The following is a 17438-nucleotide window of genomic DNA, read 5'->3' as shown; positions in this document are numbered from 1 at the left end:
GTAGAACACTCGCCCCGGCTCACAATCTCACATTCCTGCACACCTCAGATTCAGCTGCCACTCAGTAGAACACTCGCCCAGGCTCACGATCTCACATTCCTGCACACCTCAGCTTCAGCTGCCACTCAGTAGAACACTCGCCCAGGCTCCCGATCTCACATTCCAAACACCTCAGCTTCTGCTGCCACTGAGTAGAACACTAGCCCCGGCTCAAGATCTCACATTCCTGCACACCTCAGCTTCAGCTGCCACTCAGTAGAACACTCGCCCAGGCTCAAGATCTCACATTCCTGCACACCTCAGCTTCAGCTGCCACTCAGTAGAACACTAGCCCCGGCTCACGATCTCACATTCCTGCACACCTCAGCTTCAGCTGCCACTCAGTAGAACACTCCCCCTGGCTCACGATCTCACATTCCTGCACACCTCAGCTTCAGCTGCCACTCAGTAGAACACTCGCCCAGGCTCCCGATCTCACATTCCTGCACACCTCAGCTTCAGCTGCCACTCAGTAGAACACTCGCCCAGGCTCATGATCTCACATTCCTGCACACCTCAGCTTCAGCTGCCACTCAGTAGAACAATCGCCAAGGCTCACGATCTCACCTTCCTGCACACCTCAGCTTCAGCTGCCACTCAGTAGAACACCCACCCAGGCTCACGATCTCACCTTCCTGCACACCTCAGCTTCAGCTGCCACTCAGTAGAACACTCCCCCAGGCTCACGATCTCACATTCCTAAAACCTCAGATTCAGTTGGCACTCAGTAGAACACTCGCCCTGGCTCACGATCGCACATTCCTGCACACCTCAGCTTCAGCTGCACTCAGTAGAACACTCGCCCTGGCTCACGATCTCACGTTCCACACACCTCAGCTTCGGCTGCCATTCAGTAGAACACTCGCCCCGGCTCACGATCTCACATTCCTGCACATCTCAGCTTCAGCTGCCACTCAGTAGAACACGCGCCCCGGCTCACGATCTCACATTCCTGCACAACTCAGCTTCAGCTGCCACTCAGTAGAACACTCGCCCGGCTCACAATCTCACATTCCTGCACACCTCAGCTTCAGCTGCCACTCAGTAGAACACTCACCCCGGCTCACGATCTCACATTTCTGCACACCTCAGCTTCAGCTGCCACTCAGTAGAACACTCGTCCAGGCTCACGATCTCACATTCCTGCAAACCTCAGCTTCAGCTGCCACTCAGTAGAACACTCGCCCGGATCACGATCTCACATTCCTGCACACCCCAGCTTCAGCTGCCACTCAGTAGAACACTCGCCCAGGCTCACGATCTCACATTCCTGCACACCTCAGCTTCAGCTGCCACTCAGTAGAACACTCGCTCAGGCTCACGATCTCACATTCCTGCACACCTCAGTTTCAGCTGCCACTCAGTAGAACACTCACCCATGCTCACGATCTCACATTCCTGCACACCTCAGCTTCAGCTGCACTCAGTAGAACACTTGGCCTGGTTCACGATCTCACATTCCTGCACACCTCAGCTTCAGCTGCCATTCAGTAGAACACTCGCCCCGGCTCACGATCTCACATTCCTGCACACCTCAGCCTCAGCTGCCACTCAGTAGAACACTCACCCATGCTCATGATCTCACATTCCTGCACACCTCAGCTTCAGCTGCCACTCAGTAGAACACTCGCCCCGACTCACGATCTCACATTCCTGCACACCTCAGCTTCAGCTGCCACTCAGTAGAACACTCCCCCTGGCTCACAATCTCACATTCCTGCACACCTCAGCTTCAGCTGCCATTCAGTAGAACACTCGCCCCGGCTCACAATCTCACATTCCTGCACACCTCAGCTTCAGCTGCCACTCAGTAGAACAAGGGCCCCGGCTCACGATCTCACATTCCTGCACAACTCAGCTTCAGCTGCCACTCAGTAGAACACTCGCCCAGGCTCACGATCTCACATTCCTGCACACCTCAGCTTCAGCTGCCACTCAGTAGAACACTCGCCCAGGCTCACAATCTCACATTCCTGCACACCTCAGCTTCAGCTGCCACTCAGTAGAACACTCGCCCATGCTCACGATCTCACATTCCTGCACACCTCAGCTTCAGCTGCCACTCAGTAGAACACTCGCCCAGGCTTACGATCTCACATTCCTGCACACCTCAGCTTCAGCTGCCACTCAGTAGAACCCTCGCCCAGGCTCACGATCTCACATTCCTGCACACCTCAGCTTCAGCTGCCACTCAGTAGATCACTCGCCCAGGCTCACGATCTCACATCCCTGCACACCTCAGCTTCAGCTGCCACTCAGTAGAACACTAGCCCCGGCTCACGATCTCACATTCCTGCACAGCTCAGCTTCAGCTGCCATTCAGTAGAACACTCGCCCCGGCTCACGATCTCACATTCCTGCACAACTCAGCTTCAGCTGCCACTCAGTAGAACACGTGCCCCTGCTCACGATCTCACATTCCTGCACAACTCAGCTTCAGCTGCCACTCAGTAGAACACTCGCCCCGGCTCACGATCTCACATTCCTGCACACCTCAGATTCAGCTGCCACTCAGTAGAACACTCGCCCAGGCTCACGATCTCACATTCCTGCACACCTCAGCTTCAGCTGCCACTCAGTAGAACACTCGCCCAGGCTCCCGATCTCACATTCCAAACACCTCAGCTTCTGCTGCCACTGAGTAGAACACTAGCCCCGGCTCAAGATCTCACATTCCTGCACACCTCAGCTTCAGCTGCCACTCAGTAGAACACTCGCCCAGGCTCACGATCTCACATTCCAAACACCTCAGCTTCAGCTGCCACTCAGTAGAACACTAGCCCCGGCTCACGATCTCACATTCCTGCACACCTCAGCTTCAGCTGCCACTCAGTAGAACACTCCCCCTGGCTCACGATCTCACATTCCTGCACACCTCAGCTTCAGCTGCCACTCAGTAGAACACTCGCCCAGGCTCCCGATCTCACATTCCTGCACACCTCAGCTTCAGCTGCCACTCAGTAGAACACTCGCCCAGGTTCATGATCTCACATTCCTGCACACCTCAGCTTCAGCTGCCACTCAGTAGAACAATCGCCAAGGCTCACGATCTCACCTTCCTGCATACCTCAGCTTCAGCTGCCACTCAGTAGAACACCCGCCCAGGCTCACGATCTCACCTTCCTGCACACCTCAGCTTCAGCTGCCACTCAGTAGAACACTCGCCCTGGCTCACGATCGCACATTCCTGCACACCTCAGCTTCAGCTGCACTCAGTAGAACACTCGCCCTGGCTCACGATCTCACATTCCACACACCTCAGCTTCGGCTGCCATTCAGTAGAACACTCGCCCCGGCTCACGATCTCACATTCCTGCACACCTCAGCTTCAGCTGCCACTCAGTAGAACACGCGCCCGGGCTCACGATCTCACATTCCTGCACAACTCAGCTTCAGCTGCCACTCAGTAGAACACTCGCCCCGGCTCACGATCTCACATTCCTGCACACCTCAGCTTCAGCTGCCACTCAGTAGAACACTCGCCCCGGCTCACGATCTCACATTTCTGCACACCTCAGCTTCAGCTGCCACTCAGTAGAACACTCGTCCAGGCTCACGATCTCACATTCCTGCACACCTCAGCTTCAGCTGCCACTCAGTAGAACACTCGCCCAGGATCACGATCTCACATTCCTGCACACCAAAGCTTCAGCTGCCACTCAGTAGAACACTTGCCCAGGCTCACGATCTCACATTCCTGCACACCTCAGCTTCAGCTGCCACTCAGTAGAACACTCGCTCAGGCTCACAATCTCACATTCCTGCACACCTCAGCTTCAGCTGCCACTCAGTAGAACACTCGGCCATGCTCACGATCTCACATTCCTGCACACCTCAGCTTCAGCTGCACTCAGTAGAACACTTGGCCTGGTTCACGATCTCACATTCCTGCACACCTCAGCTTCAGCTGCCATTCAGTAGAACACTCGCCCCGGCTCACGATCTCACATTCCTGCACACCTCAGCTTCAGATGCCACTCAGTAGAACACGCGCCCCGGCTCACGATCTCACGATCTCACATTCCTGCACACCTCAGCTTCAGCTGCCACTCAGTAGAACACTCGCCCATGCTCACGATCTCACATTCCTGCACACCTCAGCTTCAGCTGCCACTCAGTAGAACACTCGCCCAGGCTAACGATCGCACATTCCTACACACCTCAGCTTCAGCTGCACTCAGTAGAACACTCGCCCTGGCTCACGATCTCACATTCCTGCACACCTCAGCTTCAGCTGCCATTCAGTAGAACACTCGCCCCGGCTAACGATCTCACATTCCTGCACACCTCAGCTTCAGCTGCCACTCAGTAGAACACTCGCCCCAGCTGCCACTCAGTAGAACACTCGCCCATGCTCACGATCTCACATTCCTGCACACCTCAGCTTCAGCTGCCACTCAGTAGAACACTCGCCCCAGCTGCCACTCAGTAGAACACTCGCCCATGCTCACGATCTCACATTCCTGCACACCTCAACTTCAGCTGCCACTCAGTAGAACACTCCCCCAGGCTCATGATCTCACATTCCTGCACACCTCAGCTTCAGCTGCCACTCAGTAGAACACTCGCCCCGGCTCACGATCTCACATTCCTGCACACCTCAGCTTCAGCTGCCACTCAGTAGAACACGCGCCCCGGCTCACGATCTCACATTCCTGCACAACTCAGCTTCAGCTGCCACTCAGTAGAACACTCGCCCCGGCTCACGATCTCACATTCCTGCACACCTCAGCTTCAGCTGCCACTCAGTAGAACACTCGCCCCGGCTCATGATCTCACATTTCTGCACACCTCAGCTTCAGCTGCCACTCAGTAGAACACTCGTCCAGGCTCACGATCTCACATTCCTGCACACCTCAGCTTCAGCTGCCACTCAGTAGAACACTCGCCCAGGATCACGATCTCACATTCCTGCACACCTCAGCTTCAGCTGCCACTCAGTAGAACACTCGCCCAGGCTCACGATCTCACATTCCTGCACACCTCAGCTTCAGCTGCCACTCAGTAGAACACTCGCTCAGGCTCACGATCTCACATTCCTGCACACCTCAGCTTCAGCTGCCACTCAGTAGAACACTCGCCCATGCTCACGATCTCACATTCCTGCACACCTCAGCTTCAGCTGCACTCAGTAGAACAATCGCCCTGGCTCACGATCTCACATTCCTGCACACCTCAGCTTCAGCTGCCATTCAGTAGAACACTCGCCCCGGCTCACGATCTCACATTCCTGCACACCTCAGCTTCAGCTGCCACTCAGTAGAACACTCGCCCATGCTCACGATCTCACATTCCTGCACACCTCAGCTTCAACTGCCACTCAGTAGAACACTCGACCAGGCTAACGATCGCACATTCCTGCACACCTCAGCTTCAGCTGCACTCAGTAGAACACTTGCCCTGGCTCACAATCTCACATTCCTGCACACCTCAGCTTCAGCTGCCATTCAGTAGAACACTCGCCCCGGCTAACGATCTCACATTCCTAAACACCTCAGCTTCAGCTGCCACTCAGTAGAACACTCGCCCCAGCTACACTCAGTAGAACACTCGCCCATGCTCACGATCTCACATTCCTGCACACCTCAACTTCAGCTGCCACTCAGTAGAACACTCCCCCAGGCTCACGATCTCACATTCCTGCACACCTCAGCTTCAGCTGCCACTCAGTAGAACACTCGCCCAGGCTCACGATCTCACATTCCTGCACACCTCAGCTTCAGTTGCCAGTCAGTAGAACACTCGCCCCGGCTCACGATCTCACATTCCTGCACACCTCAGCTGCCACTCAGTAGAACACTCGCCCATGCTCACGATCTCACATTCCTGCTCACCTCAGCTTCAGCTGCCATTCAGTAGAACACTCGCCCCGGCTCACGATCTCACATTCCTGCACACCTCAGCTTCAGCTGGCACTCAGTAGAACACGCGCCCCGGCTCACGATCTCACATTCCTAAACAACTCAGCTTCAGCTGCCACTCAGTAGAACACTTGCCCCGGCTCACGATCTCACATTCCTGCACACCTCAGCTTCAGCTGCCACTCAGTAGAACACTCGCCCAGGCTCACAATCTCACATTTCTGCACACCTCAGCTTCAGCTGCCACTCAGTAGAACACTCGCCCATGCTCACGATCTCACATTCCTGCACACCTCACCTTCAGCTGCCAATCAGTAGTACACTCGCCCCGGCTCACGATCTCACATTTCTGCACACCTCAGCTTCAGCTGCCACTCAGTAGAACACTCGCCCATGCTCACGATCTCACATTCCTGCACACCTCAGCTTCAGCTGCCACTTAGTAGAACACTCGCCCCGGCTCAGGATCTCACATTCCTGCACATCTGAGCTTCAGCTGCCACTCAGTAGAACACTAGCCCCGGCTCACGATCTCACATTCCTGCACAGCTCAGCTTCAGCTGCCATTCAGTAGAACACTCGCCCAGGTTCACGATCTCACATTCCTGCACACCTCAGCTTCAGCTGCCTCTCAGTAGAACACTCACCCATGCTCACGATCTCACATTCCTGCACACCTCAGCTTCAGCTGCCACTCAGTAGAACACTAGTCCCGGCTCACGATCTCACATTCCTGCACACCTCAGCTTCAGCTGCCACACAGTAGAACACTCCCCCTGGCTCACGATCTCACATTCCTGCACACCTCAGCTTCAGCTGCCACTAAGTAGAACACTCGCCCAGGCTCCCGATCTCACATTCCTGCACACCTCAGCTTCAGCTGCCACTCAGTAGAACACTCGCCCAGGCTCATGATCTCACCTTCCTGCACACCTCAGCTTCAGCTGCCACTCAGTAGAACAATCGCCCAGGCTCACGATCTCACCTTCCTGCACACCTCAGCTTCAGCAGCCACTCAATAGAACACTCGCCCAGGCTCACGATCTCACATTCCTCCACACCTCAGCTTCAGCTGCCACTCAGTAGAACACTCGCCCAGGCTCACGATCTCACATTCCTGTAGACCTTAGCTTCAGCTGCCACTCAGTAGAACACTCGCCCAGGCTCACGATCTCACATTCCTGCACACCTCACCTTCAGCTGCCACTCAGTAGAACACTCCCCCAGGCTCACGATCTCACACTCCTGCACACCTCTGCTTCAGCTGCCACTCAGTAGAACACTCGCCCAGGCTCACGATCTCACATTCCTGCACACCTCAGCTTCAGCTGCCACTCAGTAGAACACTTGCCCCGGCTCACGATCTCACATTCCTGCACACCTCAGCTTCAGCTGCCACTCAGTAGAACACCCGCCCAGGCTCACGAGCTCACAATCCTGCACACCTCAGCTTCAGCTGCCACTCAGTAGAACACCCGCCCAGGCTCACGATCTCACATTCCTGCACACCTCAGCTTCAGCTGCCACTCAGTAGAACACTCGCCCAGGCTCACGAGCGCACATTCCTGCAATCCTCAGCTTCAGCTGCCACTCAATAGAGCACTCGCCCAGGCTCACGATCTCACATTCCTGCACACCTCACCTTCAGCTGCCACTCAGTAGAACACTCGCCCATGCTCACGATCTCACATTCCTACACACCTCAGCTGCCACTCAGTAGAAAACTCGTCCAGGCTTACGATCTCACATTCCTGCACACCTCAGCTTCAGCTGCCACTCAGTAGAACACTCGCCCAGGCTAACGATCGCACATTCCTGCACACCTCAGCTTCAGCTGCACTCAGTAGAACACTCGCCCTGGCTCACGATCTCACATTCCTGCACACCTCAGCTTCAGCTGCCATTCAGTAGAACACTCGCCCCGGCTAAGGATCTCACATTCCTGCACACCTCAGCTTCAGCTGCCACTCAGTAGAACACTCGCCCCAGCTGCCACTCAGTAGAACACTCGCCCATGCTCACGATCTCACATTCCTGTACACCTCAACTTCAGCTGCCACTCAGTAGAACACTCCCCCAGGCTCACGATCTCACATTCCTACACACCTCAGCTTCAGCTGCCACTCAGTAGAACACTCGCCCAGGCTCACGATCTCACATTCCTGCACACCTCAGCTTCAGCTTCCAGTCAATAGAACACTCGCCCCGGCTCACGATCTCACATTCCTGCACACCTCAGCTTCAGCTGCCACTCAGTAGAACACTCGCCCCGGCTCACGATCTCACATTCCTGCACACCTCAGCTTCAGCTGCCACTCAGTAGTACACTCGCCCCGGCTCACGATCTCACATTTCTGCACACCTCAGCTTCAGCTGCCACTCAGTAGAACACTCGCCCATGCTCACGATCTCACATTCCTGCACACCTCAGCTTCAGCTGCCACTCAGTAGAACACTCGCCCCGGCTCACGATCTCACATTCCGGCACAACTCAGCTTCAGCTGCCACTCAGTAGAACACTCGCCCCGGCTCACGATCTCACATTCCTGCACACCTCAGCTTCAGCTGCCACTCAGTAGAACACTCGCCCCGGCTCACGATCTCACATTTCTGCACACCTCAGCTTCAGCTGCCACTCAGTAGAACACTCGTCCAGGCTCACGATCTCACATTACTGCACACCTCAGCTTCAGCTGCCACTCAGTAGAACACTCGCCCAGGATCACGATCTCACATTCCTGCACACCTCAGCTTCCGCTGCCACTCAGTAGAACACTCGCCCAGGCTCACGATCTCACATTCCTGCACACCTCAGCTTCAGCTGCACTCAGTAGAACACTCGCCCTGGCTCACGATCTCACATTCCTGCATACCTCAGCTTCAGCTGCCATTCAGTAGAACACTCGCCCCGGCTCACAATCTCACATTCCTGCACACCTCAGCTTCAGCTGCCACTCAGTAGAACTCGCGCCCCGGCTCACGATCTCACATTCCTGCACACCTCAGCTTCAGCTGCCACTCAGTAGAACACTCGCCCTTACTCACGATCTCACATTCCTGCACACCTCAGCTTCAGCTGCCACTCAGTAGAACACTCACCCAGGCTAACGATCGCACATTCCTGCACACCTCAGCTTAAGCTGCAATCAGTAGAACACTCGCCCCGGCTCACGATCTCACATTCCTGCACACCTCAGCTTCAGCTGCCATTCAGTAGAACACTCGCCCCGGCTCACGATCTCACATTCCTGCACACCTCAGCTTCAGCTGCCACTCAGTAGAACACTCGCCCCAGCTGCCACTCAGTAGAACACTCGCCCATGCTCACGATCTCACATTCCTGCACACCTCAACTTCAGCTGCCACTCAGTAGAACACTCCCCCAGGCTCACGATCTCACATTCCTGCACACCTCAGCTTCAGCTGCCAGTCAGTAGAATACTCGCCCAGGCTCACGATCTCACATTCCTGCTCACCTCAGCTTCAGCTGCCATTCAGTAGAACACTCGCCCCGGCTCACGATCTCACATTCCTGCACACCTCAGCTTCAGCTGCCACTCAGTAGAACACGCGCCCCGGCTCACGATCTCACATTCCTGCACAACTCAGTTTCAGCTGCCACTCAGTAGAACACTCGCCCCAGCTCAGGATCTCACATTCCTAACACCTCATCTTCAGCTACCACTCAGTAGAACACGCGCCCCGGCTCACGATCTCACATTCCTGCACAACTCAGCTTCAGCTGCCACTCAGTAGAACACTCGCCCCGGCTCACGATCTCACATTCCTGCACACCTCAGCTTCAGCTGCCACTCAGTAGAACACTCGCCCCCGCTCACGATCTCACATTTCTGCACACCTCAGCTTCAGCTGCCACTCAGTAGAACACTCGTCCAGGCTCACGATCTCACATTCCTGCACACCTCAGCTTCAGCTGCCACTCAGTAGAACCCTCGCCCAGGCTCACGATCTCACACTCCTGCACACCTCAGCTTCAGCTGCCACTCAGTAGAACACTCGCCCAGGATCACGATCTCACATTCCTGCACACCTCAGCTTCAGCTGCCACTCAGTAGAACACTCGCCCAGGCTCACGATCTCACATTCCTGCACACCTCAGCTTCAGCTGCCACTCAGTAGAACACTCGCTCAGGCTCACGATCTCACATTCCTGCACACCTCAGCTTCAGCTGCCACTCAGTAGAACACTCGCCCATGCTCACGATCTCACATTCTCTGCACACCTCAGCTTCAGCTGCACTCAGTAGAACACTCGCCCTGGCTCACGACCTCACATTCCTGCACACCTCAGCTTCAGCTGCCATTCAGTAGAACACTCGCCCCGGCTCACGATCTCACCTTCCTGCACACCTCACCTTCAGCTGCCACTCAGTAGAACACACCTCAGCTTCAGCTGCCACTCAGTAGAACACGCGCCCCGGCTCACGATCTCACGATCTCACATTCCTGCACACCTCAGCTTCAGCTGCCACTCAGTAGAACACTCGCCCATGCTCACGATCTCACATTCCTGCACACCTCAGCTTCAGCTGCTACTCAGTAGAACACGCGCCCCGGCTCACGATCTCACGATCTCACATTCCTGCACACCTCAGCTTCAGCTGCCACTCAGTAGAACACTCGCCCATGCTCACGATCTCACATTCCTGCACACCTCAGCTTCAGCTGCCACTCAGTAGAACACTCGCCCAGGCTAACGATCGCACATTCCTGCACACCTCAGCTTCAGCTGCACTCAGTAGAACACTCGCCCTGGCTCACGATCTCACATTCCTGCACACCTCAGCTTCAGCTGCCATTCAGTTGAACACTCGCCCCGGCTAACGATCTCACATTCCTGCACACCTCAGCTTCAGCTGCCACTCAGTAGAACACTCGCCCCAGCTGCCACTCAGTAGAACACTCGCCCATGCTCATGATCTCACATTCCTGCACACCTCAACTTCAGCTGCCACTCAGTAGAACACTCCCCCAGGCTCACGATCTCACATTCCTGCACACCTCAGCTTCAGCTGCCACTCAGTAGAACACTCGCCCAGGCTCACGATCTCACATTCCTGCACACCTCAGCTTCAGTTGCCAGTCAGTAGAACACTCGCCCCGGCTCACGATCTCACATTCCTGCACACCTCAGCTTCAGCTGCCACTCAGTAGAACACTCGCCCATGCTCACGATCTCACATTCCTGCTCACCTCAGCTTCAGCTGCCATTCAGTAGAACACTCGCCCCGGCTCACGATCTCACATTCCTGCACACCTCAGCTTCAGCTGCCACTCAGTAGAACACGCGCCCCGGCTCACGATCTCACATTCCTGCACAACTCAACTTCAGCTGCCACTCAGTAGAACACTCGCCCCGGCTCACGATCTCACATTCCTGCACACCTCAGCTTCAGCTGCCACTCAGTAGAACACTCGCCCCGGCTCACGATCTCACATTTCTGCACACCTCAGCTTCAGCTGCCACTCAGTAGAACACTCGCCCATGCTCACGATCTCACATTCCTGCACACCTCAGCTTCAGCTGCCACTCAGTAGTACACTCGCCCCGGCTCACGATCTCACATTTCTGCACACCTCAGCTTCAGCTGCCACTCAGTAGAACACTCGCCCATGCTCACGATCTCACATTCCTGCACACCTCAGCTTCAGCTGCCACTCAGTAGAACACTCGCCCCGGCTCACGATCTCACATTCCTGCACACCTGAGCTTCAGCTGCCACTCAGTAGAACACTAGCCCCGGCTCACGATCTCACATTCCTGCACAGCTCAGCTTCAGCTGCCACTCAGTAGAACACTCGCCCAGGTTCACGATCTCACATTCCTGCACACCTCAGCTTCAGCTGCCTCTCAGTAGAACACTCACCCATGCTCACGATCTCACATTCCTGCACACCTCAGCTTCAGCTGCCACTCAGTAGAACACTAGCCCCGGCTCACGATCTCACATTCCTGCACACCTCAGCTTCAGCTGCCACACAGTAGAACACTCCCCCTGGCTCACGATCTCACATTCCTGCACACCTCAGCTTCAGCTGCCACTCAGTAGAACACTCGTCCAGTCTCCCGATCTCACATTCCTGCACACCTCAGCTTCAGCTGCCACTCAGTAGAACACTCGCCCAGGCTCACGAGGGCACATTCCTGCAAACCTCAGCTTCAGCTGCCACTCAGTAGAGCACTCGCCCAGGCTCACGATCTCACATTCCTGCACACCTCAGCTTCAGCTGCCACTCAGTAGAACACTCGCCCAGGCTCACGATCTCACATTCCTGCACACCTTAGTTTCAGCTGCCACTCAGTAGAAAACTCGCCCAGGCTTACGATCTCACATTCCTGCACACCTCAGCTTCAGCTGCCACTCAGTAGAACACTCGCCCATGCTAACGATCGCACATTTCTGCACACCTGAGCTTCAGCTGCACTCAGTAGAACACTCGCCCTGGCTCACGATCTCACATTCCTGCACACCTCAGCTTCAGCTGCCATTCAGTAGAACACTCGCCCCGGCTAACGATCTCACATTCCTGCACACCTCAGCTTCAGCTGCCACTCAGTAGAACACTCGCCCCAGCTGCCACTCAGTAGAACACGCGCCCATGCTCACGATCTCACATTCCTGCACACCTCAGCTTCAGCTTCCAGTCAGTAGAACACTCGCACCGGCTCACGATCTCACATTCCTGCACACCTCAGCTTCAGCTGCCAGTCAGTAGAACACTCGCCCCGGCTCACGATCTCACATTCCTGCACACCTCAGCTTCAGCTGCCACTCAGTAGAACACTCGCCCCGGCTCACGATCTCACATTCCTGCACACCTCAGCTTCAGCTGCCACTCAGTAGAACAATCGCCCCGGCTCACGATCTCACATTTCTGCACACCTCAGCTTCAGCTGCCACTCAGTAGTACACTCGCCACGGCTCACGATCTCACATTTCTGCACACCTCAGCTTCAGCTGCCACTCAGTAGACACTCGCCCAGGCTCACGATCTCACATTCCTCCACACCTCAGCTTCAGTTGCCACTCAGTAGAACACTCGCCCAGGCTCACGATCTCACATTCCTGTAGACCTTAGCTTCAGCTGCCACTCAGTAGAACACTCGCCCAGGCTCACAATCTCACATTCCTGCACACCTCACCTTCAGCTGCCACTCAGTAGAACACTCCCCCAGGCTCACGATCTCACACTCCTGCACACCTCTGCTGCAGCTGCCACTCAGTAGAACACTCGCCCAGGCTCACGATCTCACATTCCTGCACACCTCAGCTTCAGCTGCCACTCAGTAGAACACTCACCCCGGCTCACGATCTCACATTCCTGTACACCTCAGCTTCAGCTGCCACTCAGTAGAACACCCGCCCAGGCTCACGAGCTCACATTCCTGCACACCTCAGCTTCAGCTGCCACTCAGTAGAACACCCGCCCAGGCTCACGATCTCACATTCCTGCACACCTCAGCTTCAGCTGCCACTCAGTAGAACACTCGCCCAGGCTCACGAACGCACATTCCTGCAAACCTCAGCTTCAGATGCCACTCAATAGAGCACTCGCCCAGGCTCACGATCTCACATTCCTGCACACCTCAGCTTCAGCTGCCACTCAGTAGAACACTCGCCCATGCTCACGATCTCATATTCCTGCACACCTCACCTTCAGCTGCTACTCAGTAGAAGACTCCCCCAGGCTCACGATCTCACATTCCTACACACCTCAGCTTCAGCTGCCACTCAGTAGAAAACTCGCCCAGGCTTACGATCTCACATTCCTGCACACCTCAGCTTCAGCTGCCACTCAGTAGAACACTCGCCCAGGCTAACGATCGCACATTCCTGCACACCTCAGCTTCAGCTGCACTAAGTAGAACACTCGCCCTGGCTCACGATCTCACATTCCTGCACACCTCAGCTTCAGCTGCCATTTAGTAGAACACTCGCCCCGGCTAAGGATCTCACATTCCTGCACACCTCAGCTTCAGCTGCCACTCAGTAGAACACTCGCCCCAGCTGCCACTCAGTAGAACACTCGCCCATGCTCACGATCTCACATTCCTGCACACCTCAACTTCAGCTGCCACTCAGTAGAACACTCCCCCAGGCTCACGATCTCACATTCCTACACACCTCAGCTTCAGCTGCCACTCAGTAGAACACTCGCCCAGGCTCACGATCTCACATTCCTGCACACCTCAGCTTCAGCTGCCAGTCAGTAGAACACTCGCCCCGGCTCACGATCTCACATTCCTGCACACCTCAACTTCAGCTGCCACTCAGTAGAACACTCGCCCCGGCTCACGATCTCACATTCCTGCACACCTCAGCTTCAGCTGCCACTCAGTAGTACACTCGCCCCGGCTCACGATCTCACATTCCTGCACACCTCAGCTTCAGCTGCCACTCAGTAGAACACTCGCCCAGGCTCACGATCTCACATTCCTGCAGACCTCAGCTTCAGCTGCCACTCAGTAGTACACTCGCCCCGGCTCACGATCTCACATTCCTGCACACCTCAGCTTCAGCTGCCACTCAGTAGTACACTCGCCCCGGCTCACGATCTCACATTTCTGCACACCTCAGCTTCAGCTGCCACTCAGTAGAACACTCGCACATGCTCACGATCTCACATTCCTGCACACCTCAGCTTCAGCTGCCACTCAGTAGAACACTCGCCCCGGCTCACGATCTCACATTCCTGCACAACTCAGCTTCAGCTGCCACTCAGTAGAACACTCGCCCCGGCTCACGATCTCACATTCCTGCACACCTCAGCTTCAGCTGCCACTCAGTAGAACACTCGCCCCGGCTCACGATCTCACATTTCTGCACACCTCAGCTTCAGCTGCCACTCAGTAGAACACTCGTCCAGGCTCACGATATCACATTACTGCACACCTCAGCTTCAGCTGCCACTCAGTAGAACACTCGCCCAGGATCACGATCTCACATTCCTGCACACCTCAGCTTCAGCTGCCACTCAGTAGAACACTCGCCCAGGCTCACGATCTCACATTCCTGCACACCTCAGCTTCAGCTGCACTCAGTAGAACACTCGCCCTGGCTCACGATCTCACATTCCTGCATACCTCAGCTTCAGCTGCCATTCAGTAGAACACTCGCCCCGGCTCACAATCTCACATTCCTGCACACCTCAGCTTCAGCTGCCACTCAGTAGAACACGCGCCCCGGCTCACGATCTCACATTCCTGCACACCTCAGCTTCAGCTGCCACTCAGTAGAACACTCGCCCTTGCTCACGATCTCACATTCCTGCACACCTCAGCTTCAGCTGCCACTCAGAAGAACACTCGCCCAGGCTAACGATCGCACATTCCTGCACACCTCAGCTTAAGCTGCACTCAGTAGAACACTCGCCCTGGCTCACGATCTCACATTCCTGCACACCTCAGCTTCAGCTGCCATTCAGTAGAACACTCGCCCCGGCTCACGATCTCACATTCCTGCACACCTCAGCTTCAGCTGCCACTCAGTAGAACACTCGCCCCAGCTGCCACTCAGTAGAACACTCGCCCATGCTCACGATCTCACATTCCTGCACACCTCAACTTCAGCTGCCACTCAGTAGAACACTCCCCCAGGCTCACGATCTCACATTCCTGCACACCTCAGCTTCAGCTGCCAGTCAGTATAATACTCGCCCAGGCTCACGATCTCACATTCCTGCTCACCTCAGCTTCAGCTGCCATTCAGTAGAACACTCGCCCCGGCTCACGATCTCACATTTCCTGCACACCTCAGCTTCAGCTGCCACTCAGTAGAACACGCGCCCCGGCTCACGATCTCACATTCCTGCACAACTCAGTTTCAGCTACCACTCAGTAGAACACTCGCCCCAGCTCAGGATCTCACATTCCTGCACACCTCAGCTTCAGCTACCACTCAGTAGAACACGCGCCCCGGCTCACGATCTCACATTCCTGCACAACTCAGCTTCAGCTTCCACTCAGTAGAACACTCGCCCCGGCTCACGATCTCACATTCCTGCACACCTCAGCTTCAGCTGCCACTCAGTAGAACACTCGCCCCCGCTCACGATCTCACGATCTCACATTCCTGCACACCTCAGCTTCAGCTGCCACTCAGTAGAACACTCGCCCATGCTCACGATCTCACATTCCTGCACACCTCAGCTTCAGCTGCCACTCAGTAGAACACTCGCCCAGGCTAACGATCGCACATTCCTGCACACCTCAGCTTCAGCTGCACTCAGTAGAACACTCGCCCTGGCTCACGATCTCACATTCCTGCACACCTCAGCTTCAGCTGCCATTCAGTTGAACACTCGCCCCGGCTAACGATCTCACATTCCTGCACACCTCAGCTTCAGCTGCCACTCAGTAGAACACTCGCCCCAGCTGCCACTCAGTAGAACACTCGCCCATGCTCATGATCTCACATTCCTGCACACCTCAACTTCAGCTGCCACTCAGTAGAACACTCCCCCAGGCTCACGATCTCACATTCCTACACACCTCAGCTTCAGCTGCCACTCAGTAGAACACTCGCCCAGGCTCACGATCTCACATTCCTGCACACCTCAGCTTCAGTTGCCAGTCAGTAGAACACTCGCCCCGGCTCACGATCTCACATTCCTGCACACCTCAGCTTCAGCTGCCACTCAGTAGAACACTCGCCCATGCTCACGTTCTCACATTCCTGCTCACCTCAGCTTCAGCTGCCATTCAGTAGAACACTCGCCCCGGCTCACGATCTCACATTCCTGCACACCTCAGCTTCAGCTGCCACTCAGTAGAACACGCGCCCCGGCTCACGATCTCACATTCCTGCACAACTCAGCTTCAGCTGCCACTCAGTAGAACACTCGCCCCGGCTCACGATCTCACATTCCTGCTCACCTCAGCTTCAGCTGCCACTCAGTAGAACACTCGCCCCGGCTCACGATCTCACATTTCTGCACACCTCAGCTTCAGCTGCCACTCAGTAGAACACTCGCCCATGCTCACGATCTCACATTCCTGCACACCTCAGCTTCAGCTGCCACTCAGTAGTACACTCGCCCCGGCTCACAATCTCACATTTCTGCACACCTCAGCTTCAGCTGCCACTCAGTAGAACACTCGCCCATGCTCACGATCTCACAGTCCTGCACACCTCAGCTTCAGCTGCCACTCAGTAGAACACTCGCCCCAGCTCACGATCTCACATTCCTGCACACCTGAGCTTCAGCTGCCACTCAGTAGAACACTAGCCCCGGCTCACGATCTCACATTCCTGCACAGCTCAGCTTCAGCTGCCACTCAGTAGAACACTCGCCCAGGTTCACGATCTCACATTCCTGCACACCTCAGCTTCAGCTGCCTCTAAGTAGAACACTCACCCATGCTCACGATCTCACATTCCTGCACACCTCAGCTTCAGCTGCCACTCAGTAGAACACTAGCCCCGGCTCACGATCTCACATTCCTGCACACCTCAGCTTCAGCTGCCACACAGTAGAACACTCCACCTGGCTCACAATCTCACATTCTTGCACACC

Source organism: Ambystoma mexicanum, chromosome 1q (assembly GCF_040938575.1).
Source record: "Ambystoma mexicanum isolate Mex_15411 chromosome 1q, UKY_AmexF1_1, whole genome shotgun sequence".
Classification (NCBI taxonomy): domain Eukaryota; kingdom Metazoa; phylum Chordata; class Amphibia; order Caudata; family Ambystomatidae; genus Ambystoma; species Ambystoma mexicanum.
This window is presented reverse-complemented; position numbering follows the sequence as displayed.